The sequence below is a fragment of the Gasterosteus aculeatus genome, chromosome 1 (genome assembly GCF_964276395.1).
Source record: "Gasterosteus aculeatus chromosome 1, fGasAcu3.hap1.1, whole genome shotgun sequence".
In the NCBI taxonomy this organism is placed as follows: domain Eukaryota; kingdom Metazoa; phylum Chordata; class Actinopteri; order Perciformes; family Gasterosteidae; genus Gasterosteus; species Gasterosteus aculeatus.
Window position 1 is genome coordinate 17,317,093 of NC_135688.1, and position 5,692 is coordinate 17,322,784.

The following is a 5,692-nucleotide window of genomic DNA, read 5'->3' on the forward strand; positions in this document are numbered from 1 at the left end:
GCATAATTTGAACTAAACATTTGAGCATTGTGTAGCATGAGTTTGGGGAGCCTGCTGTTAAAGCTCTTTACAATGCTCTTTGTGTAGTATTTCACATTCTCCCGTGATCATACTGCTCAGGAATGCAATGATACAAATGTTTCAGGCTCGTTTCCTTTATTTACTCGCTGCACGTTTCGTTCACTTATGTTCACTACGTTTTCTTGCAAAAATAACTTGTACATTTTATGCGTTTTGTATTTGTAATCCTACTTGCAGGGAACCCCCCCCTGAAAACTGAGACACACACTCAATGCATTCCCTGAAACAATTTTCTTCTCTTATACTGGATTCTGCGACCAGGGAATGAGACAGGGGGGAAAGAGAAAAGCACAGGATGAAGACTACATGCAGCGTGTACAGTGAATATATATGCATGTACAGTAGAGAAAGCAGGGAGCTCCGTTTGTTTTTCACTCCTCAAGCTCACCTCCTGTTGATACATCTTTGGCTGCCTTAATATTTTTGAAATATGGATGAAATTAGTACACATATGGCTTCTTATGAAACAATAGATTTCAGAAATGGCTGTGAAAGTCTTTCAGCCTGAGGAGTCAAAAGAATTTTGAAGGTTTTATTTATGTCAGTAAAGTATTTATTCAAGTAAAGCGTGAATCAAATTAGTTGAACAAATCAAGCCGGCCCGGCTGTCTTCAGCCCTGCACACTAGTTCAGGGATGGTGGCAATAAGGTGAACTTTCTCTGTGGACCATGAATGTCAGTCGTGCATGTCGCTGCAATCCAACCTCATTGAGCACAAAGCTGACAAAAAGATCTTCGGACGGTGCATAAAAATATAAGAAATTCTTCCAAAGATAAAGAGTCAGCGTTCAGTTACTGTCCAAAAAACCCAATTAGAAGTGTCAGAGATGACGCCACCTGTAATAAAGTGGTGATGCCATGGTGTTAAACACAGACTAAGGTTATTTGTTCTGTAACCTTGACCTTGACCTTGTCTTTGTTTTGGGGAAACATCCAGGTTGATGAGCTGAACCGTGTGATGAACCCATTGTCCTTTCATTTCATCAAGGTTTTAAAAGAGAGCCCTAGTACAGAAATGTTGGATTTAAATGGAAAAAACAAGGACAAAAAATGCTGAAAAAAAAGTAAGAAGGGAAAGACAGAAACAGGAGATACAAATTAGTTACGTTTAGTAACGGGATTCTATGAGTGTAGGCACAGCCCTCCAAGAGCTGCGGCTTTGTATCTCATGCACGGTTGTGAACATTCTTTCCTTGCACTGATGCACTGACGTCCACGCTGGGAGACCGTGGTTCTGCTCCCAGTTTCTACTGGCCGAGCACTGTCGAACCAGAGCTATGCCTGTACTCATGGTCACCTGCAGAAATTGCAAGTGAGCAGCACCCGTCCCGGCCTGAGGGTGTGCTGACACGATGCCGTCCCTGCCACATTCACACCAAGCGGAGCTGAGCTTCTCTGAACAGAGCGGGCCGACAGCCTGCAAGGAATGAGCTGGGATGTCTTCATCTTCTCTTGTTCTACACTTGTTGGCAGAGCCACGGTCACGCAGCTCTTACACGTTCCTTCATGAATGCAAAATAGCGACAGCTAACAGTAAAGTACCCTTTTTTTCCCAAATTGCACTAGAGTACAGTACTTGACAAAATGTCCTCAGATACATCTAACCTTCCCATTTAACACCTTCACATTTAAAGGGATAACACGTGTGAAGTTGTTTGGGACAGAAAAAACAGATGTTCTGTTTTACCCTGCGGTCACATTGCTTCGCTATCAAGGAGCTGAGATCACACCGCGGAGCCGCCTCGCTTCCTAATTAGATAAAACAGCGGGGCCACATGCCGACCCAACAACTGCCAATCAACCCTTTCACTTCTCAACGTCTACTCGGGGTGTTGATGGCGGACATGGGGTGATTCTGTGCTAAGCAACAACACTAACAGGGCAGGAGATGGGTCGGTATCGCCGCATGCGGCAAACAGCACTTGTGCTTCCTTTGTCCACCCTTCCGTCAAAGATGTGGATTGTTCGGTCCGTTACAGATGTTTATTACGCAACACGCACACAAACTCTGTTTCAACTCTGTACAACTCTGTTCTCCAAACTCTGTTTGGTTCATGCTCATGTGCCTGTCTGTGCCGATGTGGGCGGCGTTATGGATGCTTTGACACAGTTAAACAATCATGGTGCCTAATCACAATCACAGATAAACATTTCATTTATAATATTCTTCACAATGAAAGTGCCCCGTTATCTTCTTCTCCTGTTATACTCTTCCTCCCCTGTGGTGTATATGTGCGGCGTTGAATTGTCATTGAAGCATTGCCGCCATCAAAGCTGGGCTAATTCAGTGACACATACATTTCATTTCCTATACACTATTCCCAAATTTTATTCATTCTTTTTTAATTTCCGAGCTGTTATTGTGATGTAGCTAAATCTGAAAATGTTGGGTTTTCATCAGAAGCCTCTTGTTACAACTTCCACACAGCTGAAAGCAAAACATTAAAACGTAAAGATATGTGAAAGTGCAAACAGGGACACACGGGTAAAGACTCTTCACACCAAAGAGATCTACTCAAAGTGCTTTGCTTATTTAACACTCTATTGTTTGTCAGGTGTTGCAGTCCTTTGTCTTTTGTCCCCTGCTAATCAGTCCATTCATATGGTCAACACAGAGTGCTCAATAAGAACAAATACAGCATATATGCACTACTGAGGTCAGCAGGAAAGTTGGAAGTAAGTCAGCAGGAGTTGTTTTACAGATGCTTAAGAGCTCGTTTCTAGTGAAAGAGCTCCGGGAATCGTAGCAGAAAACTGACTTTAAAAACAAAAACAACACTAAACATAGCGCACCAACGCACTGATGCATGTTTTCTAAGAAACATGAGAAAGATTTGGAGAAGTGGGATTTCTACTTAGAACCACGACAGGCACGGGAATTACTGGACATCTTGGTGAAAGGTGTGCTCACCTCCACTCACGCAGTGAAGCGCAGGAAGACGTGCGTCTTCGCAAACGTGGTCTGGACAAGGACAAACCAGGACAAAGAATGATGAAAAAAAGGGAAAAACAGATGGAGATACAAATTAGTTACGTTTAGTAACGGGGGATGCAATGCGTGTAGGCACAGCCCTCCAAAAGCTGCAGCTTTTTGGTGCACAGTTGTGAACACTCTTTCCGTGCACTGATGCACTGCACGGACCTCTCTGACGTCCACACTTGCTGCATGTAAACGCTGGGAGACCGTAGTTCTGCTCCCAATTTACACCAGAGTTTCTACTGACCGAGTACTGTGGAACCAGACTTATGCCTGCACTCATTGTAGTCATGGTCACCTGCAGAAAACTGCAAGTGATCAAACCAAAGAGATCTACTCAAAGTCAGAAAGTGCTTTGCTTATTTAACACTCCTTGGTCTTTTCTTTCCTGCTAATCAGCCCATTCATATGGTCAACAGCCGCTACGAAGAACATAAAAAATCTACAAAACCGTGCTGCAAGATTAGCACTACAGTGTTAAATAAGAACAAATACAGCCTATATGCACTACCAGGCACGTGCACACCTGTAGGTCAAGTTGGGTTTTTGTCCTGTCTCCACGTTTGTTTTGTGACTTCCTGTTTTATTTTGGAAATGAACTCTCCTCTCGTTTCAGGTTCCTTGCCTTTCCTCATGTGTCACCAGTTTGAGTGTCACCATCTGTGCACGTGCCTATGCACTACTGAGGTCAGCAGTAAGTCTGCAGGAGTTGTTTTACGGATGCTTAAGAGCTTGTTTCTAGTGAAAGAGCTCCAGGAATCGTAGCAGAAAACGGACTTTAAAACAAAAACAACACTAAACAAAGCGCACCAACGCACTGATGGAGGTTTTCTAAGAAACATGAGAAATATTTTGGGAAGTGGGATTTCTACTTAGAACCATGAGTGGACATCTTGGTGAAAGGTGCGCTCACCTCCACTCACCCAGTGAAGCGCAGGAGAGGAGGAAGACGTGCGTCTTCGCGAGCCAGGCATCTTTCTCTCCAACGTGCGCTTACTGTCCAACCAACTGGACGAACTTGTGGGGAAAAGCAGAGAGTTTTCTGTATCCTCCGTTCCGTGCATCACGGAGACGTGGCTTTGTGGAGCGATACCGGGCGATATTCGCTCCAGCTGGCGGGTTTTCAGCTGCTCAGAGCTGCGACGCAGAGCTCTTTTTCTTTTTTTAAATCAACAGCAGCTGGAGCAACGACGTGTCAGTGATCCAACAATGCTGTTCTCCTCATCTGGAATCCTTTATTATAAACTGTAATCCCTGAGTTCATTATTCATACTGTTCGGTGTTTACGTTCCTCCGCATGCCAGCGTGCAGGACGCAGAGCGAACTCAAACTAGAAAACATCTGGTCACGAAAAATGCTTCCCTTGCGAACAAGCTGCTGAGACTGATATTTTTGTTATAAGATAAAAGAATCCGATCTCCTAGGGGAATATTTGAAGGTCACGGGGGAATATATCAAAATCAGTGGAAGGTTCTGCAAAAGCAAAGATGAGGGTCGTTCCCAAACTTCCACCTACTCAGAAACCTTGGATCATAATGATGTTGGTGATGAATAACATCTCAAAGAAGTCAGAGAAAACACTTCTCTATTAAGGTCAAACATATATTTGGAATACTGCAGTTGGTCATCTTCACCTGGCTGTGTGTCAGAAATAATGTTTAATACATTTGGCATATTTTGTACTGAAAGCGACAATGAACACAGTTTGGTCCACTCTCATCCTGGTCTATTATGCACTGTACATGATATTATCAGACTAAAGGTAACATGGTAACAAGTGGTAAATACTGATAATGTGCTGAGGGTAACTGCTTTCTATAAGTGCAGTCATTTACCAATACAAGTCTGACCCTTTGTCACAAGTGCAGTATTCTATACAAGTACATTGAGGTTCCTTTGTGTGCATATTTTGTATCCACCCATTTAACCATAAAGTAGAGCAAATCTATGTCTCCCTGTCAAGATGAACCTATAAGCAGGGATGTATCAAGTTTGTAATATTACAAGAAATCAATAGCCTTCACCCCTGGTTAGAGCAAACTCCCACTAGACGCCTCAACAACCTGGAACCCGAAACAATCCTGATCCTTCACTTGGTTTCCATTCACACACACATTCAGATGAGTATACATGAGTCGAAGCTAACTGTCTAAAAGAATGTCTTCAACTGTAGACATGAGCGGCACATGTTCACCCCCGACCGCTCTAGTTCGCTTGCTAGTTAAACCAGAACGCCTCTGATCAACAACAGCCCCATCGAGGCTGATGTGGGGGTTGGGAAGGGCACGGCACAGCATGCAGTCACTGACGGCTACAGAAGGATGCGCCTGCCTGTTGTTTTGTAACAAGCCGCCAGGAGAAGGAGTTGGCCCCCATCCCATATCTGATGTTATGATGTTTGCAATCGGATATCTTACTGGCTGCGACAGTCTGTCACCAGCAACTGGTGTTATTTTCGCACAACGTTCCCGTCCTGAAGTAGATCAAGTAGTGCCTTTTGTTTGCAATAATGCACAAAGCTGTTTCACAAATTAAACCTCTTGGCGTTCAATGACACCCAAGGAGCTGTCAATGCGTGAAACTGACGTGATATTTATGCACCTTTCCATGCAGCTACCTTGATCAGAACCACTC

The 5,692-nt window shown here is 43.9% G+C and overlaps 1 protein-coding gene across 4 annotated transcripts in view; it reads right to left on the reverse strand.

The window, feature by feature from the left end:
• gpr4 (G protein-coupled receptor 4) overlaps positions 1–5,692 on the reverse strand; it is a 34,370-nt gene that overhangs the window by 8,596 nt on the left and 20,082 nt on the right. The gene's annotated exons all lie outside the window — the stretch shown is intronic.